Raw genomic sequence first — 25,592 nt, 5'->3', positions numbered from 1 at the left:
CTGTGGACAGAGGAGCCTGGTGGGATACACTCCATGGGGCCACAAAGAGTAGGACACAACAGAACACACACACACACACACACACACACCCCCCACACACAACCAGAAATTTTATACTCTAGCAGTAATTATTAATTAATAGGGAACTCCAAGACCTTTCAGTAAATAATATCTTCATAGTTGTCATAATTGAGGTTCTAATGTATGCTAGATCTGTGGGAAGAGTTTTGTGTAGAATATCTCTAATTACCATTAATTGATAAAAAGGATCCCTTCAACTATCAACTATACTGATAAAAACAAATACTTGCTAATTGGCAGAGCCAGTGTGCAAGTTACATTAGTTTGACTCCAAAGTCTGTTTGGTTTTCTAAGCAACTGTTAACATCAGGTGCTAAAATTTTATTACTCAGCTTCTTTTAGATATATAAGAATTAATCAAAATTCTATCAGTTTTTTAAGATCAGTTAAATTCAGTAATAATAAATGTTTTCCTTTAAATTCCATGATAGTTTATGAAGAGTTGTGTAATTTCAGTTACAATAGCACAATGGTAACCAGGTATATGCCAAAGTCTTTGACTATGTGGATCACAATAAACTGTGGAAAATTCTGAAAGAGATGGGAATAACCAGACCACTTGACCTGCCTCTTGAGAAACCTGTATGCAGGTCAGGAAGCAACAGTTAGATCTGTATATGGAACAACAGACTGGTTCCAAATAGGAGAAGGAGTACGTCAAGGCTGTATATTGTCACCCTGCTTATTTAACTTCTATGCAGAGTACATCATGAGAAACGCTGGGCTGGATGAAGCACAAGCTGGAATCAAGATTGCTGGGAGAAATACCAACAACCTCAGATATGAAGATGACACCACCTTATGGTGGAAAGGGAAGAACAACTAAAAAGCCTCTTGATGAAAATGAAAGAGGAGAGTGAAAAAGTTGGCTTAAAGCTCAACATTCAGAAAACTAAGATCATGGCATCTGGTCCCATCACTTCATGGCAAATAGATGGGGAAACAGTGTCAGACTTTATTTTTGGTGGCTCCAAAATCACTGCAGATGATGATTGCAGTCATGAAATTAAAAGACGCTTACTCCTTGGAAGGAAAGTTATGGCCAACCTAGATAGCATATTAAAAAGCAGAGATATTACTTTGCCAACAGAGGTCCATCTAGTCAAGGCTGTGGTTTTTCCAGTGGTCATGTATGTATATGAGAGTTGGACTGTGAAGAAAGCTGAGCACCGAAGAATTGATGCTTTTGAAGTGTGGTATTGGAGAAGACTCTTGAAAGTCCCCTGGACTGCAAGGTGATGCAACCAGTCCATCCTAAAGGCGATCATTCCTGGGTGTCAATTGGAAGGACTGATGCTGAAGCTGAAACTCGAATACTTTGGCCACCTCATGCGAGCTAACTCATTGGAAAAGACCCTGATGCCGGGAGGGATTGGGGGCAGGAGGAGAAGGGGACGATAGAGGATGAGATGGCTGGATGGCATCACCAACTTGATGGACATGAGTTTGAGTAAACTGCGGGAGTTGGTGATGGACAGGGAGGCCTGGCGTGCTGCAATTCATGGGGTCGCAAAGAGTCGGACACGACTGAGAGACTGAACTGAACTGAACTTAGGTATGTACACTTCTTACAGGTAGGGCTGTGATTCTGTAGGCTGTAAAATCCTGTTTTATTAATTCAGTAGATCTGGTTTTACAGGTTGGATGATTATGATCTGTAATTAGTATGTTCTTTTCCTGTAAAAAAATCTACCTGAAAAGCTAAATTATAATTAAGGAGTTAGTTTGCTCATTAGCAGAAATCTCACCACGTATTGAGGGCTTGCCAGTGACTCAGTGGTAAAGCATCCACCTGCCAGTGTAGGAGACTCAGGAGATTCAGGTTCGATCCTTGGGTTGGGAAGATTCTCTGGAGTAGGAAATGACAACCCACTCCAGTGTTCTTGCCTGGAAAATCCCATGGACAGAGGAGCCTGGCAGGCTACAGTCCATGGGGTCACAAAGAATTAGACAGGACTGAGTGACTGAGCCTGCACACACAGCCATATACTGAACACCTCATTTGTGGAAGAAAGTTTACTTACTATGTTAGATATATCTTTTAACTAAGAAATAGAGAAGACTTAGAAAATATTTTAAAAAATTGAAGTATAGTTAATTTACAGTATGTCAGATGACACCACACTTATGGCAGAAAGTGAAGAAGAACTAAAGAGCCTCTTGATGAAAGTGAAAGAGGAGAGTGAAAAAGCTGGCTTAAAACTCAACATTCAGAAAACTAAGATCATGGCATCTGGCCCCATCACTTCATGGCAAATAGATGGGTAAACAGTGACAGACTTTATTTTGGGGGCCTCCAAAGTCACTGCAGATGGTGACTGCAGCCATGAAATTAAAAGACGCTTGCTCCTTGGAAGAAAAGGTGTGACCAACCTAGACAGCATATTAAAAAACAGAGACATTACTTTGCCAACAAAGGTCCATCTAGTCAAAGATACGGTTTTTCCAGTAGTCATGTATGGATGTGAGAGGTGGACTATAAAGAAAGCTGAGCACTGAAGAATTGATGCTTTTGAACTGTGATGTTGGAGAAGACTCTTGAGAGTCCCTTGGACTACAAGGAGATCCAACCAGTCCATCCTAAAGGAAATCAGTCCTGAATATTCATTGGAAGGACTGATGCTGAAGCTGAAACTCCAATATTTTGACCACCTGATGTGAAGAATTGATTCATTTGAAAAGACCCTGATACTGGGAAAGATTGATGACAGGAGGAGAAGGGGATACAGAGGATGAGATGGTTGGATGTCATCACCGACTCAATGGACATGAGTTTGAGTAGGCTCTGAGAGTTGGTGATGGACAAGGAAGCCTGGCGTGCTGCATTCCATGGGGTCGCAAAGAGTCAGACACGACTGAGCGACTGAACTGAACTGACTGAAGTGTACAGCAGAATGATTCAGTTATACACACATTCCTTTTCACATTCTTTTCTATTATAGGTTATTATATTATAGTTCTCCATGCTATACAGTAGGTCTTTACTGCTTAGCTATTTTATATATAGTAATATGTATATAAATTCATTTGTGTCACTTTTTCAGATTCCACATATAAGTGATATTATATGATATGAAATAGAGAAGTTTTATAACTTGCTCTCGGTAACACAGTTAGCAAGAAGAAGAACTGGATTTTGAACCAAAGTGTATCTGACATCCTGACTGTTAAGCCAGATTGCCTCTCATAGGGAGTGGTATGCACACTCCCTATCCCAGTGCCTGGCATGTAACACTTCCCATTTTTTCTTAACTGAATAAGGGCACTAGCATTTTGTCAATCTTGCACATTTTATGTATTTTGGACTCTGATTTATTGAATGGAGAAGATTGAAAAGATATTTAATAAATATGTATTATATTATTGATACATACTAGCTATTTGGAAGTGGTAAATTAATGAAAATCATGGATCATGTCAGAGAAGAACACGTTTTCATGTATATACCACATCATGTTATAGTATCATGGGGTCCTGGACTCCCAAATTATGCTAATGGGATTTAAGAACTTTTGGGTTCAAAGGGCAGTGGAAGGCACTCCTACTGTTTATCTCCTTATCAGTATTGCTGCTCTCAAAGCTGTACAGGCTCTACTTTCTCTTGCTGGAATCCTGAATAATAAGGTAAATACAGGTATGGGAAAATACATAAATTTTTCATTCATCTATTTCAATGAATATTACTGAGGCACTGATATGCACTAACTCCTTATTTTCCAAACAGATCCCCCATCTCCCTCTATCCCCATCCTGTTCTTCTTGGTGCCTTCCTATCTCATTAAATTACAATCTCTTCTTTAGTTTCATGTGTCAAAATCTAAAGTCCACCTTGACTTCATTCTTTCACTCACACCACCCCACCCCTGCCTCCATGTAGTCAATCAGCAAATCTTATTGTCTCTGTCTTAAAAATACATGCCTTTTTCATCATCTCCACATCTGCCATCCTGGTCTGAACCACTGCCATCTCTCACTAAATTGCTGTCATAGCCTCCTAACTGTTCTTCACATGATCTGTCCTCTAAGACCTTAACTCCTTCCCCTCCAGCCTTTGTTTCCTCTAACTTAGCCACCTGATCTCTTTGATGTTCTTTAAATACTCTAAGGCAGTCCTGTTTTTGAGCTTTGCACATATTTTCTTGCTAGGCAGGATCTGCCCCCCCAGAACTAGGCATGACTAGCTTTGTGCCTATATTGAGGTGTCAGCTAGGTGAGGTCTTCCCTGAATACCCCATCTAAAACTGTCCTGCCTTATCCCCACATCATTTTCTCTCCCCCCTGCCTTATTTTATCATATTATTGATCACTGTCTGACTTCTGTGTTTACTGCTTAGTTTATTGTCTTGTGCTGTCCTACCCCACTAGAATGTATCCTCCATGAGGGCAGGAACTTAGTTTTGTTTACTATTAAACGTCTTAGTGCTTAGAAGGGATCCTGGCACTGAATATCTGTTAAATGAATGATTATGCATGGTATTGAGCTAGACACTAAAGATACAGTCATGAATAACACAGACACCATCCCTTGTGGAGTTTACAATTTTTATAGGGAAGACAGACATTAAACAACGTAGCTCAGCTGGTAAAGAATCTGCCTGCAATGCAGGAGACCTGTGTTCGATCCCTGGGTAGGGAAGATCCCCTAGAGAAGGGAAAGGCTACCCACTCCAGCATTCTGGCCAGGAGAATTCCATGGAGTGTATAGTCCATGGGGTCACAAAGAGTCAAACACTACTGAGTGACTTTTACTTTACACAAGATTTAATTATTATGGTTATAAGTGCTGAGAAGACATCATTGACCATTCTGACTACAGGTCTTGGTGTGCCGGAAGACATACTATCAAATATTTAATAATTTAGGGCCAAGTGCCAGAATCCTTTAAATCACACAATTTTTGAAATGAAAATACAACAGAATCAATGTCACACAAATGAGCATCTACAGTTAGAGGCAGTTTAAATAGGATTATAAAGATTTAGAGGGAGCTGACGAAGCAAGGCTGGGAACCAGACTAAAAGTAGCTTACTAAACAGATAATCCAGTGTGGCTATGTTCTCTCCATCAGTCAAGGTTACTGCAGGCCCCAGGAAGAGAAATCCATTGGTAGGCCAGGTCAAGTTAACTGTCCTTTGGAGGGGAAAACAAAATGAAACAAGATGAAACATACTTTTACCCTTTTAAATTTGGGTAAATCAGAAAAATATCCTAGTATGTGTATTGTATATATAAATATAACATTCCTACTTACCTTCAATTTCAGCAGAGATAATTTTCCCCCAGAAGTTTTCTTGACCAACTCTCTCCCTCTCCAAATCTTAGGGCTTCTTTTGTGTGCTTCCTTAGCCCTCTGTCACACTCTTTTGTAAGCACCTCTTGCTTTGCCTGTTTCCCTCTTGTGGACAGTCTCTAAGGAAAGGGCTCCCACATCTTAGAGCAGCACCCAGCATGGTGTGGTGCTCGGGAATTACATGTTGGATGAATTCTGTGCCTTTATGAAGGACTATTATTTCACATTGTTAAGTACTGTACACACAGAAAACATAGATTTTCATTTTAAAAAACTGAAGAGAATTATTTTATTTGGTCACACACTGCTAGAATTATGTAACAAATTGTTTAGAAACAGGGTATAAAAAAATAGCTCTGTATCTTTACCTGTTAGTTATTTAATAGCCACACGTACTTGGCTGTCAAAAGTCCAATCGCAACATGTTGAATACAGGTAAGGCCTAGGGAATGTGCTGCAAAGCTCCAGTTTAGAGGAAAGTGAAAGGAGAGAGAGCACGTTATTAAGTGTTCTCTTATATATACCATGAGCGTGTCATATGCTGTAATCTTGCTCCATTTTTTCTCACAAAAACCTACTGAGGGAGGTATTATATTTCCATTTTACAGATAAGGAAATTGAGACTCAGAAAGATTAAGTCATTTTCTCAAGACTGCACAACTAGCAAGTGTCATCCCAAGAATCAAAAATAGTCACTTCATCCTTAATTATAGTTTTGGAATAGGAAAGGTGCACAAAGGCAGTGTAAGCTAGTAAGGGAAGATAAAATAAAGGAGAGATTCTAATGGTGTGTGTGTGTGATTCATTGGGGAATAGCTATTGTATAATGGCAAGTTCTGTGAAGTTTTATGTCAACCAGGGGTTGAGTTGGCAGGAGGAAGAAAGGTATCAGAATTATTGCTCAAACTTATTTAATTCATTGAATCATTCTAAGAGTATTTCAGTTAACAGGCAATCCAGGGGAAAATGAATGGCATTATGAGGGGGCAAGTTCCTAATCTTGTCATCTTGTTTTATTTTTAGGTATATTTGTTTTAGTTACATCTTTGGGCTTCCGTCACAGCTCATTGGTAAAGAATCTGCCTGCAATGCAGGAGACCTCAGCTTGATTCCTGGGTCAGGAAGATCCACTGGAGAAGAGATAGGCTACCCATTCCAGTATTTTGGGGCTTCTCTTGTGGCTCAGCTGGTAAAGAATCTGCCTGCAATGTGGGAGACCTGGGTTCAATCCCTGGGTTTGGAAGATCCTCTGGAGAAGGAAAAGACTATCCACTCCAGTATTCTGGCCTGGAGACGGTATTCCATGGACTGTATAGTCCATGGGGTCACAAAGCATTGGATATGACTTTCACTTGGTGTATGAGGTAAGATTAGAAAAAGATTGCTCTAAATAACCGTAAGATATTTCCTGAGTCAGCAAATGTACTTTTTTTTTTTTTTTTTAACTTCTTTTTGGCCATGCCATGTGACTTGTAAGATCTTAGTGCCCTGACCAGGGATAGAATCTGGGCTCCTGGCACTGTAAGTGTGGAGTCCTAACCACTGGACCACCAGGAAATTTTTAAGAAAATGTGTTTTAAACTTTTAAAAGAAAGCATACACATTTGTCATAGTAGACTATTATAAAGTTTAACTCTGCTATTTATCTTTAAAAAAATTTTAATAGTCACTTATCAAGTGTTTACCATGCTTTCAGTTCAGTTCAGTCACTCAGTCGTGTCCAACTGTTTGTGACCCCATGAACCACAGCACGCCAGGCCTCCCTGTCCATCACCAACTCCCTGAGTTCACCCAAACCCATGTCCATTGAGTCGGCGATGCCATCCAACCATCTCATCCTCTGTCGTCCCCTTCTCCTCCTGCCCTCAATCTTTCCCAGCATCAGGGTCTTTTCAAATGAGTTAGCTCTTTGCATCAGGTGGCCAAGGTATTGGAGTTTCAGCTTCAGCATCAGTGAACACCCAGGACTGATCTCCTTTAGGATGGACTGGTTGGATCTCCCTGCAGTCCAAGGGACTCTCAGGAGTCTTCTCCAACACCACAGTTCAAAAGCATCAATTCTTCGGTGCTTAGCTTTCTTTATAGTCTAACTAACATCCATACATGACCACTGGAAAAACCACACCCTTGACTAGACGGACCTTTGTTGACAAAGTAATGTCTCTGCTTTTCAATATGCTATCTAGGTTGGTCATAACTTTCCTTCCAAGGAGTAAGCATCTTTTAATTTCATGCCTGCAGTCACCATCTGCAGTGATTTTGGAGCTCAAAAAAATAAAGTCAGCCACTGTTGCCACTGTTTCCCCACCTATTTGCCATGAAGTGATGGGACCGGATGCCATGATCTTAGTTTTCTGGATGTTGAGTTTTAAGCCAACTTTTTCACTCTTCTCTTTCACTTTCATCAAGAGGCTCTTTAGTTCTTCTTCACATTCTGCCATAAAGGGTGGTGTCATCTGTATATCTGAGGTTGTTGGTATTTCTCCCAGCAATCTTGATTCCAGCTTGTGCTTCATCCAGCCCAGCGTTTCTCATGATGTACTCTGCATAGAAGTTAAATAAGCAGGGTGACAATATACAGCCTTGACGTACTCCTTTTCCCATTTGGAACCAGTCTGTTGTTCCATATCCAGTTCTAACTGTTGCTTCCTGACCTGCATATAGGTTTCTCAAGAGGCAGGTAAAGTGGTCTGGTATTCCCATCTCTTTCAGAATTTTCCACAGTTTATTGTGATCCACACAGTCAAAGGCTTTGGCATAGTCAATAAAGCAGAAAGATGTTTCCCTATTTTAGGAAGTGTAATAATCTCTTCATGTTACTATATCTCATTTTCATCCTCAGATCTGCAGGGTATTATCATGTCCATTCCATGGAAACTGAAACTGAGGCCCAGAGGGTTCACTACCATGCTCTAGTCTCAGAGCTGGTGAACTTGGAGCTGAGATTCAAGCCAGGCCTGTGACTCCAAAACCTCTACGTGTAAACTCAGCATGGCGTCACAGACACCACCCCAACCTAAAGGTGACTGTGTAAGAGAGACGGAAGTAAAGTGAACATTAAATTTAAGAACAAGAGGTTCTTTTTTATTAGACAAGTATAATTTTCTGAAAAATCCTTACTTCCAAGAAGAGATATCTAACTAAGCATATTAAGGAAGTCTACAGTAATAAATCAGAAAAAAAGTTTTGTGAGTATGTGAAGTGAAGTGAAAGTTGCTCAGTCATGTCCAGCTCTTTGTGATCCCCTGGACTATATAGTCCATGGAATTCTCCGGGCCAGAATACTGGAATGGATACCATTCCCTTCTCCAGGGGATCCTCCCAACCCAGGAATTGAACCACGGTCTCCTGCACTGAAGACAGATTCTTTAATAGCTGAGCCACCAGAAAAGCCCTTAGTGAGTATGTAAACTATCAAATATTGCATTAAAAACTCTGAGGAAAATTTACTGTTTGGTCATTAGAATAATATTTGGACACTAACTGGTATATCTTATTGCCACACCTAAAGTATGCCTTATTCTTTCAGGGACGCTAAAACTCATCCAATTTTACTTCTGACTAGATATGTTTCAGACATACAGCTCTTCCACAAAACACACATTAAATGGGTCAATTAATAAATAAGTACACCTTATTTATATTTTAATAGTTTTATTATGATGGCACTCTATTTAAAATTCTAGTCATAATTTATAAAAAGCCTATAATTCTACCCAGATTGTAATGCTGGGTGAGTTGAAAATAGAACTTTAATAAAATTCATTAGCCAATATTACCTTGGGTTAAGTTTAACTGCAAATTTGTTAAGAGGTATAGTATGAGAAAACCCCTTTTGTTCCTAAATCTGTCACATATTAATAAGCTTGGGCTCTAGCAAAGGATAATGGTGCTTTGCTGTTATTTTCATCTGTATATAAATCCGCAAATCCAATACTGGCTCATGAAAATCCTCCTTTGTCAATGCCACAGAACTGTTTCTTTCCTTGGGAATGACTAGGAAAACTAGCTGTTCGTGCATATTTAAAGAAAGGAAAAAGATCAGTGTATTTATTTCTTTTAAAAATTAGGACCCGGATTTTGACAATGTCCAGATTTACACTATTTCCCTGTTTGTTTTGGATATACCACTGACTTCTGTTTCTAGAAGACATAGATATAGTGCTTAAGCAACCAAAGGTAAGAACTCAGTGGTAATTAAAATTATATTTTCACATATGTTTATACCTCTGTCTCGATTTATTAATGCATCAGCATTTGCTTTGTTTTCCATGGTATATACTTTCTAGCTACAACTGATGGTTTTATTTTTATTGATTTCTCTGTAGTTTTGACAGATAAATGAATATTTTACTAAATACAATTTAGTTAAAGATACAATTTTAATTAAAAATAACACTAAATAAAGTCTGGCAATATGGTCCTGCTAATCTGAATATCACAGCATAGTATATACTACCTTTTTGCAAGTTTCAAGTTCATTTTTTACAAATGTAAGTATAGTTGATTTACAGTATTGTCTTAGTTTCTAGTGTACAACACAATGAATTTGGTTTTATATATGAATGTATGTGTATACATATGTTACATATATATATTCTTTTTCAGATTCTGTTCCATTTGGATTATTAAAAGATATTGAGTAGAATCCCCTGTGCTATATACAGTAGGTCCTTGTTGTTTACCTTCAAGTTCATTTTTAGAAGTCAAAACAATACCTTTGTTCAGATGTGCCTTTCCTCAAAGGAAGTATCATATACTAGATTTTCTTTCTTTTTAAGATATTTGAAGGTGGAACACTGTCAAATTCATATAAATTTTAATAAAACTTCCTGAAAATATGAGCTCCAACTCATTGGAGATGTTTAAGAACTTTTTAAATGTTAGTTACTTTATAAGCATTATTATAACAACCTGCACACCTCCTTTAGAGGTAAATGGTCTAAAGAGGTTTAATGACTCTCTCAAGGTAACATATTACCATTATGTGATGGAGCCAGAATTTAAATTATCCTGCTTTCTTTTATTTCTCCATGACAGGCATGTATAGTTTAATTAGACTTTTAAAAACTTAGCAATTATTTGATAGTTTTATTTTCCTGGCCTCCCTGGTGGCTCAGAAGGTAAAGAATCTAAAGAATCTGCCTGCCTGCAAGGCAAGAGACTTGGGTTTGATCCCTGAGTCAGGAAGATGCCCTGTAGAAGGGAATGGCTACCCACTCTAGTATTCTTGCTTAGAGAATTCCATGAACAGAGAAGCCTGGAGGGGTTCAGTCCACAGGGTCACCAAGAGTGAGGAACCACTGAGTGACTGACACTTTCACTTTTTTCACTTTAATTTTATAAACTTAAAACTACTCTTTATCATGTTTATTGTGCCAAGATTACAGGATTTTAAATATTTGTGCTTTCATTCTGTATCAGAAAGTTAGACTTTATTAAACTGAGCTTTTAAAATGGTCCTACTGTTAAAGACATATCTTATAAACTAGCTTTTCACTCCTTGACCTTTTCTGTTTATATATCCCTCAGTCAATTTGTTCCACTATATTCATTCTTTCACTTACTCTTCTTTCTATAAATGTTACTCACTTATAGTTTTGTTAGATGAAGCAGGCGGAAAAAAGATAATGGGGATGGAGGTGGTAAAGCATCATGATGTTAACTGCAAATAAAAGACCTAATAATTATTGGTTATACTTTGTATCCCATAGCGCAGGGGTCCCCAACCTCCAGGATCTAATGCTTGATGACCTGGGGTGAAGCAGATGTAATAACAATAGAAATAAAGTGTACAGTAAATGTAATGCCCTTGAATCCTTACCAAACCATCCCCCTCAACCCTGGTCCTTGGGAAAATTGTCTTCCACGAAATTGGTCCCTGGTGCCAAAAAGGTTGGGGACCGCTGCATAGAGAATATACCCTCTTTCCTCTACTCTTGGAATATTGGCACATATTGATCACAAAAATAATCTCAATTAGGCAAAAAAAAAAGTATACATTCTCTGGTCACAGTCAAATAAAGTTAAAAATTAATAAATTTAAATTAAGGACCCTACCCCTTAGAAATGAAAAAAAAAAGGGGGGGGTGGGAAGGGGGAGAAATATCAAATAACTCTTTGAAGATAATAACAAGACACTATTATAGAGCTTTCTCTTTTTCATGGAGGTAATTTTTTAAGCTATGAAATTAATAGTGCTAAAAACTTAAAAGTCTGGATAAAATAGATTATCTTCTACATAAACAAATGCCTAAATTTAAATTGAAGAGTAAAAGTTACATTGACTAATACTTATGGACATGATTTTAAAAAGGGGTCCAAAACTACCTCCAAAAAAGCTACAGTACCCTAGATATTTTTATTTGTCATTCAGTAAAGACGTACTTGGTGCCGACTACGTGCCAGTGATGGTCTTAGATAGAAACTTTGCTTTGTTTCCCGCTGTGTCCCCATCAGTAGGTCGGCGGGACAAATCCGCACCGTGCCAGAGGCCGTCACCTGACATACGAGTGCATGGGAATCAGGCTGCCATATCTTAAGTTTTGGCTATGGCACTAACCAGACAGCCGGCACTTTCCTACATCCCCTCAAAGGGAAAACAGCATGTGCCTTCTCATCAGCAGATGACCATTATGCCAAGATTTTGAATTGTGGTAATATAGATACTCTAGAGTGTGAAGCAAGTGCTTATAATTACACATGATAGTTCTCAAATGTTACAAATGTTCCCAGTTACAAATCAACTTAGCTTTAGCTGATGAAAGGTAACTAGTGAAGTTTAACGTATATTCTTGAAAAAATAGGAAATTACTAATAAAAGAAAACTTCCTTAACACAATAAAGAAAATTTATCTAGAACCAGTGAGAAAAATAGGAGAAATTCTAGAGACTGAAACAGAAGCAGGATATATTATCTATTATTTAACAGTGTTCTATAACTTCTACTCGACATAATGAAATGAGAAAAATAAACAAGATATACATTTTGAAGAGATAAAATTATTGTTAATTGTGGGTATTGCCTACCTAGAACATGCAAATGGATCAACTTAAAACTATTAAATCTGAAGTTCAATAAGATGATAGGCTGCAAAATAAATATATAAATTGACAGCTCTCCTATAAATTAGTAGTAACTAGTGAGACAATATGTTTAAAAAATCTTATTTATAAATACAAATTTAAATACATAGAATACATTTAACTAGAAATATGCATAGCTTGTTTAATGAAAACTATAACGACTTAAAACATATATAGTAGACTTTAAAAGCTATCAATAAATGAAGAGACGTCCCTTGTCAGGTAATTAAAAATTTTAATATATTAAGTATGTTGATTCTCTCAAAATTAATCTGTAAATGTAATGAAATCTCTTTTCAAAGCACATTGTTTTCTTGGGAAATGATAAAATTGTTCTAAAGGCAATTAGGACTAAGAAATTTACACATTGTACTGTTATAGTATTTAAATATGATCATTAAAATGATGATAGAAGGTAGATGTTTAAATTTTGAGAGTAGTGTTTGTGCAATAAAATAAATATCAAAAGTAAAGCAAAGATTTTTTTGAAAGGTTTTCATGAGCCAGGCATTATGTAAGTTTCTGGAAACATAATAATCAGAGCTCACAGGTACCTAATCTCAAGTCCGGTGGGACAGACCCTGATAATTGGATCATAATACAATGATGGGTCAGGGCACTCACGAGAAGTCTTCCACATTACATGAGTGCTGAGGGGAAGCCACAAGCACCCAGGCATCCTAAGCCTAGGCATTAGAATATTTGCTCTTTTCTTCATTCCTTACCGTCTTCAGATGCTGTTTCTTCTGCCAGGAGTGCTCATTTCCACTACTCCCTTAGTAAACGCCTACTCATCCTTCAAAACCCAGTCACATATTCCCTGCTTTGGAGAGCTTTTCATGAATTTCCTGACTCCACAGAGCCTTTATACACACAATATTGTCATACTGGATTTTTGTTACTTACAGGGCTCTCTTATTAACTTCTTTAGGGCTGGAAGCCTGTCTTAACATGCCATCCTTCCTCTCTTCTTCCTTGCCTTCACACTGCAGCAAGCTATACAGCACATAGCACGTGCTCAACAAGTGTTGAGAAACAAAAATATTAAGTAAAGATGAGATTATGTTATCTTCAAATTGTTTAAAGTAAAATTATCAGTAGTTTTAATGTGTTCTTTTGGGTATAAGACATAGATTTATAAGAAAAGCAGGGAAAAAATTATCTTAAATTTCAAATAGTCATTGTGACTGACAAAATTCCTGTGTAATTAGAATCCAGGGGACCTCAAGTGCTGGGTTAGAAATACTTATTTGCCTCTTTGTATGTTTACTCACTATTGTTTCCATCAAATTTTGTATTTGCTTTGTCCCAAGGATGTAAAGAGCAAAGAAAGTTCTCTGCTTTTAAGAAGCTTAGAAAAGAATTGGTAAAGTGGAATAGTCATATGCAAACGTATATGTATGTACAAGGAAGTAAATGCTTGTGGCTAACATAATGGTTTAAAATATAGTCAATACATATAATAGATGGTAAAATTACAACAGATTTTGTGGAAGATGAAACCCTAATTTAGACTTTCCCCAAAGGCTTCTCATCAGCATCCATTTTCTGAGAAATTCCATTCTCATCAGATTGCATTTCCTGAGAAACAAATATTTGAGTGACATAACATAACATAACCTAACATAAAGGTCAAGGAAACCTGCAGGTAATCATAATTTATTAATTTTTATGGTCAATTTTTAGAATTCAGAATACTTTGTGATTGAGTGGGGAAAAGTGGAGAGGATAATGCATTAAGGCTTCCAACCATTGCGGAAAGTCTTCATTCTTACCCTTGATTAGTGTAACACATTGATTCTAGAGAAAATTTTCTTTGATGATGTAGGGTCTTGTGATGCTCCAGAGTTTTAATATATATGACTTTATTGTTATAATCCATACTTTAAGTTTATTTGAAAAATATTCCTAGTTCTGGTCATTGGGAATGGAGTAGCAGTTTTGCTCTTAGGACATTTACTTTTCTGGCATTTATATCACTGTTTTCTTGTAAAATGTTTGGCTAAAAAAATGAGTCTAGAAAATATATTTGGTTATTCAATAGTTTATTAACTGCCTTTTGATTAATTGAGATTTTACTTTATGATGGCCCCTGTGCGAATTTTCTGTGAATTGTAAAGGTGATGATAATGACTAGGATAATAATGACCACCTTAGTGAAATTGTTGCTTCTTGAGAAAGTGTTAGGGTTAGGGTTATTCTTTTGAGAAACTATATTGAAATTTATCCTTTTATTATAAAATTAATATGTGCATATTGTATAAAGTTCAAATAATGCAAAGATCTAATCTCCAGAGGTAACTATTGTTTATAGTTTACTGCATGTTGTTCTGCACTTTTTTTTGAGGCTTGAATTTTACTGGTTGCACTGGCAGATTAGAGTACATTCTTTAGAATAGCTTTGCACTAACGGAGAAGAAAGCATTTCTCTTTAAAAAGGTACCTATTTACTTAGTGTCAGTGTAACAAATAATGTTGTTGTTGTTCAGTCGCCCAGTCCTGTCCAACTCTTTACAACCCCGTGGACTGCAGTGTGCCAGGCCTCCCTATCCCTCACCATCTCCCAAAGTTTGCCCAAGTTCATGTCCATTGCATCAGAAATGCCATCCAGCTATCTCACCCTGATGCCCTCTTCTCTTTTTGCCCTCAATCTTTCCCAGCATCAGGGACTTTTCCAGTGAGTCGGCTGTTCACATCAGATGACCAAAATATTGGAGCTTCAGCTTCAGCATCAGCTCTTCCAACAAGTATTCACAGTTGATTTCTCTTAAGATTGACAAGTTTGATCTCCTTGCTGTTCAAGGGACTCTCATGAGTCTTCTCCAGCACCACAGTTTGAAGGCATTAGTTCCTCAGCGCTCTGCCTTCTTTGTATTCATACATACAAATAATGGATGAATACCAAATACATCATTTTTCTCAATTTTGGGGGGACATTCACAAAGAATTCTACTCCAGAAAGCACCAACATATAGGAATCCTCATACAAGTTGAATCATCTTTGGCTAATGCTAAAGCGGGAGTTGGTGATGGACAGGGAGGCCTGGTGTGCTGCAGTCCATGGGGCTGCAAAGAGTCAGACACTACTGAGACACTGAACTGAACTGAAAGCTGAAGCTCCTGCTTTGGTTACCCGATACGAAGAGCTGACTCATTGGAAAAGATCCTGATGCTGGGAAAGATTGAAGGCAGGAGGAGAAGGAGGTGACAAAAGATGAGATGGTTGGATAGCATTACCCACTCAATGGAAATGAGTTTGAGTAAACTCCAGGAGATGGTGAAGGACAGGGAAGTGTGGCATGCTGCAATTCATGAGGTCTCAAAGAGTCAGACACGACTGAGTGAATGAACAACAAATAAGTAAACAGTGTGGGTGCTCTGAGCTGCATAATATGCAACTGTCTTTGTTTAAAGATGATGCTTAAAAGTCTGCATGCTCTGCCAGAGACTGGATTGCTCAGTTCAGTTTTCAATTTTATCCAGAAGTAGTTCACTGCTTATGTGACATAATATGGTCAAAACATAGTTGTGATGATAATTAAATGAGATCATGTGATGATAATTAAATGAGATTAAAGGAGTTAGATTGCTTAGCAAGCCAAACACTGGTAAACAAATATTTCTTGCTAAATAATTTAAAGGATTTACATGTTAGTAAAGTACATAAATGGCATTGCTGTGCTGTGCTGTGCTTCATTGCTCAGTCATGTCTGACTCTTTGAGATGCCCTGGACTGTAGCCCACCAGGCGCTTCTGTCCACGGGGATTCTACAGGCAAGAATACTGGACTGGGTTGCCATGCCCTCCTCCAGGGGATCGTCCCAACCAGGGATCAAACCCAGGTCTCTAGCATTGCAGGTGGATTCTTTACCATCTGAGCCACCAGGGAAGCCCATGAATACTGGAGTGGGTAGCCTGTTCCTTCTCTAGGGTATCTTCCTGGTCTAGGAATCGAATCAGGATCTCCTGCATTACAGGTGAATTCTTTATAGCTGAGCCACCAGGGAAGCCCCATGAATGGCATTCAGTTCAGTTCATTTCAGTCACTCAGTTATGTCTGACTCTTTGTGACCCCATGGAATGCAGCATGCCAGTCTTCCCTGTCCATTGCCAACTCCCGGACCTTGCTCAAACTCATACCCATCGAGTCTATGATGCCATCCAACTATCTCATCCTCTGTCATCCCCTTCTCTTCCTGTCTTCAATCTTTCCCAGCATCAGGGTCTTTTCCAAGGAGTCAGTTCTTCGCATCAGGTGGCCAAAGTATTGAAGTTTCAGCTTCAGCATCAGTCCTTCTAATGAATATTCAGGACTGATTTCCTTTAGGATGGACTGGTTGGATCTCCTTGTAGTCCAAGGGATTCTCAAGAGTCTTCTTCAACACCACAGTTCAGAAGCATCAATTCTTCGGCACTCATCTTTCTTTATAGTCCAACTCTCACATCCATACACGACTACTGGAAAAACCCTAGCTTTGACTAGACACGGAGCTTTGTCGGCAAAGTAATGTCTCTACTTTTTAATGAATAGCATTAGTAGAGCACTAATTTTTTAATTTTATGCTTTATAATATGCTTAATTCAGAAAGGTAAAATTAAAGTGCAGTTAGTAGAGGACCAGGGGTACATATTCACTTGGAAGATAATAATAATGCCTAACTCCTAGCAGGCATTAAACATGTAATGAAAGAATGAAAGAACCCAACTGAAAAATGTACCAAGAATATAAACTTCTAATAAATCCAAATGATTAATAGACTCATGAGAGTTTGTCCAACTTCTTCAGTAAAGGCAAATCAAAAACCATAGTGCAAACAAATTTGTCTCATAAAATTTGGAAAAAACGCCCTAAAATCTGACAATATTAAGGGCTGGTCTGGTGTGGAGGACGTGATGTACCTGTACAGGAGTCACAGAATGTAAAATGACACACACCTTGGGCAGCAGTGTGGCTGGCCTCATACCCAGCCATTCCACTTCTGGGTGTGGACGTAAGGACGCTCTCGCACAGGTGTCTAAGGAAACATGCAAAGGATTTTCATAGTAGCATTGTTCATAATAGCAAAAAACTGGAAAGAACCAAAGTTTCATTAATAGAAGAGGTACAAAAAGAAAAAAAGGAACAATATATAATCTATACAGGTTACAGTATTAACAAACAAAATTATAAATGAAATAGGAAGTCAGAATTATACACTTATACACAAGTCTCAAACGATGCTTTGGTTATGGATGCTTATAAATCTATGTAAAAGGATGGAATGAGCTGGAAAGATAACACACCAAACTTACCGTAGTGGTTGCTTCTGGGTAGAGGGTAGAGGGAAGACAAGGTTGGAACTGGGTGGTGGCAGCTTGGTAAAAGGACCTAAAGTTTAGATATAAAGTTTAATTTTATTTTTAATTGGAAGATAATTGCTTTACATTGTTGTGTTGGTTTCTGCCATACATGGTTGAAGCATTGTTATATGTATAACATGTAAGTTATAAGTATATAACATATAAGCATATGTATATGTGACTCTCTCTTGAAACTCCTTCCACCCAATAAAATAAAATTTTATTGTTTTTCAAATGCCATCAAATGTGGGAAGCAAGTTTGACAAAAGACAAAAGTTAACTTTGTTCACTCCTGGTGGTAGAACTATGGGTAACACAATTTTACATTGTTTTGCATTTTGAAATGAGGGTCACTATGCATAACCTCAAATTTATTAATGTACGTTGTACAATATTCAGAAAATGCAGTAGTCCCCTTTCTATGCTTATTGCCCATTCTCATCCATGGTTTTCTTTCCTCAGAGGCAGGTAATAACTGTTACCACTTTCTTGTTGCATCTTCTTTTCTCTTTCTCCACACACATGCATAAACACACATGAATATATATGTATGTGTGTGTGTATATGTGTGTGTATATATATATATATATATATATATATATATATATATAAATCTTTTCTGACATATGGTAATATGCTATATCTTCAAGAACTTACAACACCTATTCATTTAGAAGTATTTTGTTATTTTTAATAACTATATAGTATTTCCTCATGTCTTTTTTGAAAGAATAAAAAGGGAGAAAGAAATTGAGAGGGAGGGATGGAAATGGGGACTTTGTTGCAGAAGAAAGGGTAATGATTCAGTAGACAATGGTGAAATCTTGAAGATTCTAGAACAAGAATATGCTATGTATATGCTCCTTAAGAAGATTAATTTGGGAGTACTTTGAAGGATGAACAGGGGAAAGGGTGAGGCTGGGGATAAATAAATCAGCTAAAGACTTAGTCAAAGATAAGTGGCAACAAGCACCTGACCAACCCCTAGTGATAATTAGAATGAAAAAGTGGGAGTGTGGGCAAGAGCAGTTGTAAAATAGGATATGTAATACTTGACAGAGTGACTGGGGGAAAGGAAAGAGCAAAGACAGTGAACTCCAAGTTCTCAGAGAATTAAGTGCATGAAAGAACAGTGATCCTATGACCAGAAATAGGCAAGTCAGGAAGAAGAGCTAGTTTGACACAGAAAGAAGTGAAAGTCCACTTTTGAACACATTGGACACAGGGCTGTGAAGTGGCTACTGCAGAAAACAAATGAGAAGAGATTGGCTAATAGGAGGTATTCAAAATATTTGAAATGAATTAATGAATGAAATGCAGTATTGAAGCCAAGATAGATGGTCAGGGCTATTTATGTAACATTTGGAGATACTTGCATAGAAGTGAAGGTAGAATTTTATGCAAGAAAATGGGTGAAAGTATGAGTCCCTTTGTTTCTCAGCAGTATAGGATGTTGAATGCAGGACTGTGCATGCTACAGGTTTCTATGTAATATGTGATATCACTAGTATAAATGGAAAGACACAGTGGAAAAAGTTACTGGAGCAGACAGAGCACGGGTGCTTTGGACGTCTAGAGCTTCTTGCGTGCATGCTAAGTCACATGCAAGTCATGTCTGACTTGCTAAGTCATGTCTGACTCTTCGTGACCCTATGGACTATAGCTCAGGCTCTTCTGTCCATGGGATTCTGCAGGGAAGAATACCGGAGTGGGTTGCCATGCCCTCCTCCAGGGGATCTTTCAGACCCAGGGATGGAACCCGAGTCTCTTATGTCTCCTATATTGGTAGGTGTGTTCTTTACTACCAGTGCCACCTGGGAAGTCTATTACTGATTGATGAAAATAGGAGATCCACATCCATGCCACATTGCTAGTGGCTACAGGATCATCAGGTTCAGTTGTCCCTACAGTCCTGATGCGCTATGCTAGAGTTTTATGGGTTGGGAGAAAGTGATAAACAGAGGAGGTGGGGAATGAGACTTTAGTAAAGAGGTTGGAGTAGGAGCAAACAAGATTTGGATTCATTTCTTCATTGCTTTCACCCCTGCTTCCTCTGACCTGCATTGATTCATTTGCTCATTCATTCTTTCCACAAATATCACTGGGTACTTGCAGAGTTTAAAGTGCTATTCTTAATGCTAAGGATATATATGAATCCTTATAAAGGATTAAACACAAAACACAAACAAAACACAAAACAGAAACAAGCCCTTCTCTTAAAGAGTTCAGTCTAGTGAAATTATAGAAAATCCTGTCTGGTATTTTTCCTAAGTGGATTTAGAAATTCTACACAGTAAGGGTTTAGGGATATGATCTGATAAGAGGTGGCAGCAAGGAACTTAGTTTAAAGCTATATTTATTTACCAAATCAACTGGTTTTTTGTTTTTTTTTTTAAGTACATTTTTTAGTGGTAGCTTGGGCTCCTAAAGGAGATCTTTGGAAGTTAGAACCCCCAAGGCTGCCATTTTGCTGGTCAGTATTTTAAGACATGCGTTTTGAGTCTATCTCACTGCCTTGTAAATAACTGACTCAATCCAAAAGGGACACTTCCCTGGAGAAGACAGCACTGATAGGTATGAAGCAGGGGCACATGGGTGTCACTTGGGGCCACTGGTGACTGAGTTCCCATATCATGCCTTTCCTGAGCTGTGCCAGAAAGAGCTTGAGCTTTGCAGCCTGTGTGTGCATACCAGCACTGCAATAAAAGTCACATGAACAAATCCTTTAACCTCTCTGAGCTTCATATCCTCCCCTGTGAAATGGAGAAGATAAAGCTGTGCCTCAGATTCTTATGTGGATTAAATATGCTAAACTGGTGTATCACCTGATCTGTAGCAGGCGTTTAATACACCCTTCTTATCTTTGTCTCTTTGTCTCTGTGGTCCCCAAGTACATACAGAGGCTGGCAGAGGTAGACTGATGCAGAGAATGGACAACATACAGTTCTTTCTCATTTGCTTGTTCTCATCCTGCCTACCTTTGTCACACCCGATGGCAAGGAGTCATGAGTATTTCACAGAAACGTTCTCCTCAATGCAATCAGAAGTGCTTCATTTCATGTCTACAAAAAAATGATTAGAATTTGGGCAGATTCTGATGATGCCCAGACTAGATGCACCTGATCCTCTTAGAAAGAGGCTGACATTTTCTTACCTTTCAACTTCCTCTTCTAAATCCTTCACGACACCCTTTTCTTTTTCCACTCTTTTCCCACTGAAACTTATCTTGAGCATCTTCTGACCCCCTGTTGCTGCTCCACTTTCATCAAATAATCTGGCACTTACTGTTCAGATGTCCCTTTCCTGCTGTGTCTCCCTGTCGTTCCAGGCAACTTCCACACCTATGAAATATGCGTTCGAGACATCTGCGTCCCTAGCTTCACAAGTTTTTTTCTTCCCTTTTCTCCCACCTCTCCACTGTGGTCCCCTGAATCCTTAACTCACAGCTGCTTCACCTCCACAGTTGTAAATTTCAGCCCAGCTTCTTACTTCCTGACCACATCCCCCTCTGCTTCCTGCTCTTACTCTCTAAACCTGTTGTTCAGCCTTATTGAGACTTTTGTCCCTTTAACCTTTAACTTCCTAACAAATGCTCCATTCCTATCATCCTCCCTACTTCAGCTGAAGCTCTGTGATGTTTTCTCTCACAGCCTCCTTACCTCTTGTCCCTCCACCCGAGTTGCTGACACCAGTCTCAGATCATTCCAGATGCCTTTTGGGCGCTTTCCTTCCTGAACGACTAGGTGTGGTGAGAGACCACAGCATCCTGGGCACTGTTGCTGGGACCCAGTGATAACTGTAATCCTTCTGTAGATTTCTACCCCAGCTCCTTCCTGTTGCCTCACCCAGTTGGGAAACTGACCATGGCCCCATTAGCATCCTCCAGTGACTCCTCATCCTTGTTAACACAGCATTCAGTGCAGGTAATGAATTAACCCCTGCCTCCCTCTTCCCTTCTTTTCTTGTCATTTACTCACAGAACTGTATTCTGCATGATTTGATCTGCTGTTCTTCCCTGAAGGCATCCTGCTGTCTCACATGCTTGCTTTTCTGTCCTTGCTGCTCCTACCTAGAATCCTGTCCCATGTTATAATAGGCTTGGTGGGTGCCTGCTCTTTGTACAAGGTCTCTTTAGCCCTGTCTTTTTAGGAAGTTTTATCTCCAGCTCCCTGCAGAGGATTTGGTACATCCTCCCTTGGCTCCCACTGCACCCCTGGCCTGACCTACCTCTGTGTGCTGGATAGCAACTGTTTGACTCCCTGAATCCCCCTTCACCTTGTATTAGTTTCCTAGGACTGCTATACTCAACTTACCTAAACATGGTGGCTTAAAAAAACAGAGATCTATTGTCTCAGTTCTAGAAGCCAGAAGTACCACATCAAGGTATTAGTAGGGCCATGCTGCCTCTGAAGGCACAAGGGAAGAGTCTGTTCCATACCTCTCTTCTAGCTTCTGTTACCTGCAGCTATTCCTTGGCTCGTGGGTTGTTGTTGTTCAGTCACTCAGTGGTGTCTGACTCTCTGTGACCCCATGGGACCCCAGGAAGGTCCCTTTCTTCTTCTCTTTTTCTGTCTTACTGCAAGAGCTAGGACCTCCAGTACAATTTGGATACCGCTAGAATATCTTTGCCTTGTTCTTGGCTTTAGGGGGAATATCTTCAGTGCTTTCATCATTGGGTATGATGTCAGTTATAGGGTTTTTGTACTTTTTTTTTTAATCGGGTTGAAGAAATGTCCTTTTATTCCTGATTTGCTAAAAGTTTTTATTGTGAATAGATATTAAATTTTGTCAAATGATTTTTCTACATCTGTTGAAATGATCAGATTATTTCCTCACTTTTTTCTATTAATATAGAGAATTTCATTGTTTTTCAATTTTTAATTTATATTTTTCATTTAAGTTATGAGGTTGACTTTTTTAATATTAGTTGTTTGTGAGTTTTGTCTTTGAGAATTGATCCTAAATGTTTCAGATTTGCAGATCTGAACTGTTAGAGAGGTAATAACATCAGCCTTGAAGTCTTTCTTGACCATTATTTTATCTCTCCCACTGCTGTATTCAGAAATACAAATATTATTGGGTTAGTGTAGGGCCAATAGCATAATGTTTCTTTAAGTGTAATTTAGGAACAGCTTGAAATAGAATTATTTAAGGTGCTTGATAGAATTGTAGATTCCTGTGCCCCATGACATTCATACTCTGAGAGCAGGACCAGGGAATCTGTACTTTACACGAGATTGATAGGTATCATTCATCCTAAATTTAGAGAACCACTGCTTCATAGTTAATTATGTTCATGTGTGTGGGTACACAGTGTATCTTTCTGATATTTGATATAAAAAAGATACTCTTCTGATTTTGCAGATGTAAAAACCAAGGCTGAATAAGGTTAAAAATCTCACTTGAGTTCATTCAATTAATAAATGGTAGATTTTGAACCCAAGTCAGACTACTTCCTGGGCATTCATAATTTATATTCCAAGTTAATTTTGCATCAGGTTTGTCAGTCATTTACTTTGCTTTATCTAAGTGAAGTTTTTGTTTTAGTCTTTTATTTTAATTGGAGGATAATTGTTCTACAATGTTGTGTTGGTTTCTTTGTGAAGTTTTTTTATTGCCTTACTTAAGTCAGAAAATTTTGTTATTCATTTAAAAATGAAAGCTGAAACTTTGTAAAAGCAATTGTTTCATTTTGATGCAAAGATTCATGTTTGAAAACCAACAAAGGAATGAATTCTCTAAAAGAATTTTTTGTTTTTTGTTCAGATGTCTTATTAATCATCCTATGATACCAAAAATAGTTGAAAACTATATGGCTCAACTATTGTTGATCAAAATCAACATTTGTCAAAATCAACTATTGCTGACATTAAAAACCCTTTCTCAAACTACAAATTTTGCCTTTAATACATAAAAAACTTTAATGTAAAATTTCAAAATAAAATATTAGCAGCTAAAACTCAATACATATGAAAAGAATAACTTACCATAATCAAGGAGATTTTATTTCATAACTATTAAAATAATTTATTAATATAGTTCACTATATTAATAGGGAAAATTGAAAGGAAAAATATTATTTCTATAAAAGCAAGGGAGCCTTAATAAAAATCAACATTCATTCCAATTTCTAATTATTAAAAATTAATAAAATATGAATAAATGGAGATTTTGCTACCATGTATCAAACTTTTAAGTTAACAGTCAGTAATATGCTTAAGAGTGAACCTATAAAACATTCTCATAAGGCCAAGAACTATACTAGGTGTCTCTTAAGATAGTTTTAATATCAGAATATCAAGACTGTTACTTGTTATGTTCTGGAATTTTTAGTCAAGGTAACTAAACATCAAAAAGCTAAATACCTCATGAAAAAGACAAAGAATAATTTGTGTAAGTTCTATGATTTCATTACTGAAAGCAGAAATTGTTTAGCATAAAAACTATTAGAAATATTTTTAATTTTTAATTTTGACTGTAAAGGTCAGTTAGGTTGGCTGGTTTAAAATAAGTAAATAAATATTTTTTATGATACAGCAAAAGCAATGGGAAAAAGGGAAAAGCAAGGGGAAAATGTCTTGACTATCTTCTTGATAGTAACAAAAATGCAAAATATCTAGAAATTAATAAAAATATAGAATCTGTACATAGAAACTTTTTCAAAAACATAAACAAAAATATTTTCTAACTTTTTCTATAATTTTCATGTAAACTCCACCAAAATCTTTATGGTTGACAAAACAAATTTTGAACAATAACATTTCAAGCTAGTAGGGAAAAGATGGACTATTGATTATTGATTTAGTGTTATTTAGACTATTGACTAGCCATTTAGAAAATATAAAGTTAAATCCCTACCTCACACCTTACACCAAAATAAATTTGATAGATTAAAATTTAAATGTGAAAAAGGAAACCATAGAAACAGTGGAGAAAATGTGTTGATAAATAATTTTAAGATCTAGAGTGGAATTTCATGTATTTTATTTTTATATTTATATATTTTTCTTTTTTCTAGAGTGAATATATATTATAAAGTGATTGTGTGATATAAAAAAGGTTTTTTTCCTATATAGAACACTTAGGCCAAAAAGAAATTATGGGAGAAGGGAAGTGATTCTTTGTTCTTCAGGTGCAAGCAAAGTTCAGGTTTGGTTCATTCTGACATGCTGGATAATATTATTTGTCCTATTTAATCTTTTTTACCCACACACAGTTTTCTCTATGTTGAAATGGATGAAATAATCATAAATTCTCCTTTTACTAATCATAAGGCACAGGATCTCCCAGAAAGAGTGGCCATTGATGACAACAGGAAACCAGCATGCTGTAAATACAACCAGAATGTGCATGTTAATGCTGGAAGGGGTCAGTGAGGTAGTTCTCAAAGTGGCTGTTTCTTTTCTTTTTTTTTTTTTTTCAGTGAGAAGATCATTTTTTTTTTTTTCAGTGAGAACATCATTTTTTTTTTTTCATTTATTTTTATTAGTTGGAGGCTAATTACTTTACAATATTGTAGTGGTTTTTGTCATACATTGACATAAATCAGCCATGGATTTACATGTATTCCCCATCCCGATCCCCCCCTCCCACCTCCCTCCCCACCTGATTCCTCTGGGTCTTCCCAGTACACCAGGCCCGAGCACTTGTCTCATGCATCCAGCCTGGGCTGGTGATCTGTTTCACCCTAGATAATATACATGTTTCAATGCTGTTCTCTCAAAACATCCCACCCTCGCCTTCTCCCACAGAGTCCAAAAGTCTGTTCTGTACATCTATGTCTCTTTTTCTTTAA

The 25,592-nt window shown here is 37.7% G+C and overlaps 1 protein-coding gene across 3 annotated transcripts in view; it reads left to right on the top strand.

Moving 5' to 3' along the window:
* The window catches only part of CNGA1 (cyclic nucleotide gated channel subunit alpha 1), a 52,420-nt gene that overhangs the window by 2,147 nt on the left and 24,681 nt on the right, over window positions 1–25,592 (top strand). The window contains exon 1 of one of the 3 annotated variants that reach the window (XM_061164699.1): window positions 9,416–9,550. The exons of the other annotated variants lie outside the window; for them this stretch is intronic. The gene's annotated coding sequence lies outside the window, so the exon portion shown is untranslated. Of the gene's footprint in view, window positions 1–9,415; window positions 9,551–25,592 lie in introns of those variants that run through there. 3 annotated transcript variants of the gene reach the window in all.

Source organism: Dama dama, chromosome 17 (assembly GCF_033118175.1).
Source record: "Dama dama isolate Ldn47 chromosome 17, ASM3311817v1, whole genome shotgun sequence".
In the NCBI taxonomy this organism is placed as follows: Eukaryota; Metazoa; Chordata; class Mammalia; order Artiodactyla; family Cervidae; genus Dama; species Dama dama.
The sequence above is the reverse complement of the archived record's forward strand: the minus strand, read 5'-3'. Positions and strand labels throughout refer to the sequence as shown.